At 55.2% G+C, this 880-nt stretch overlaps 1 protein-coding gene across 1 annotated transcript in view; it reads right to left on the bottom strand.

The window, feature by feature from the left end:
• The window catches only part of LOC119593050 (discoidin domain-containing receptor 2-like), a gene marked incomplete in the record, with an annotated part of 52,427 nt that overhangs the window by 32,899 nt on the left and 18,648 nt on the right, over nt 1-880 (bottom strand).

An 880-nucleotide genomic window follows, 5' to 3' on the forward strand; every position in this document is an offset into this window, starting at 1 on the left:
CATCCGCTTAAACAAATACTAAAGAAACTCGAAGCAGAAGGAGATAGACAATAAAAGAGAGAATACTGTGTGGGTCGAAGACGAGAGAGTAAAAGAATGCAGTTTCGCGTTTAGGCAGGAGGAACGAGAGAATGTGTGGGTGGCTCGAGATGGGAAGGGAGCTATCAGATCGAGGAAACATGGGGAGAGGGCGCCCCGGGGGGAGGATGGGGAGGAGGGGGAGGATGGGGAAGGGGAGGTAGAAGGGTGGGGGGAATGGGGAGGGGGTAGGTGGGACGGGGGTGGGGAGGGGGTTGGTGGGACGGGGTGGGGAGGGGGTAGGTGAGAAGGGGTGGGGCGGATGAAGATGGGTGGGGGTGAGGTGAGGGAAGGTGTGAGGGGGGTGGGGTGGATGAGTATGAGGATGGGTGGGGGTGGGGGGGATGAAGATCGAAATCTGAGGATAGGAAGGGTTGGGGAAGGGTGGGGAGGAGGCGGAAGATGGGATTGGGAAAATGGGGAGGAGGAATGGGGAATGAAAAGGATAGGAAAGGAAGGGATGATGATGAGGAAGCGAGAGATGACAAGTGAGCGTGGGAAGTGTGGAGGAACAGAGGTAATGAGGATGGGGAATGGAGGTGCTAAAGATGAATAATGGAGATGGGAAGGACGGGAGAAAGGAATAGCAAGAATGTGGGGTATATGAAATAGGAAGGAGGAGGAATGGGAGGGGGTAAAGAAGGAGGCCAAAGGGTAAGAAACAGAGGGGACATGGAGGCGAAAAAATGGGGGGGTAAGAATGAGGGGGGGGGGGAGCTGATTAGACAAGTAGCCGGCCAGGAGACAGGCGGGAGGTGAGGGCCAGCCTGTGTAAGATAAGGAATAAAAGGTGTAATCATGG

Source organism: Penaeus monodon, chromosome 31, assembly GCF_015228065.2.
Source record: "Penaeus monodon isolate SGIC_2016 chromosome 31, NSTDA_Pmon_1, whole genome shotgun sequence".
NCBI classification, from domain to species: domain Eukaryota; kingdom Metazoa; phylum Arthropoda; class Malacostraca; order Decapoda; family Penaeidae; genus Penaeus; species Penaeus monodon.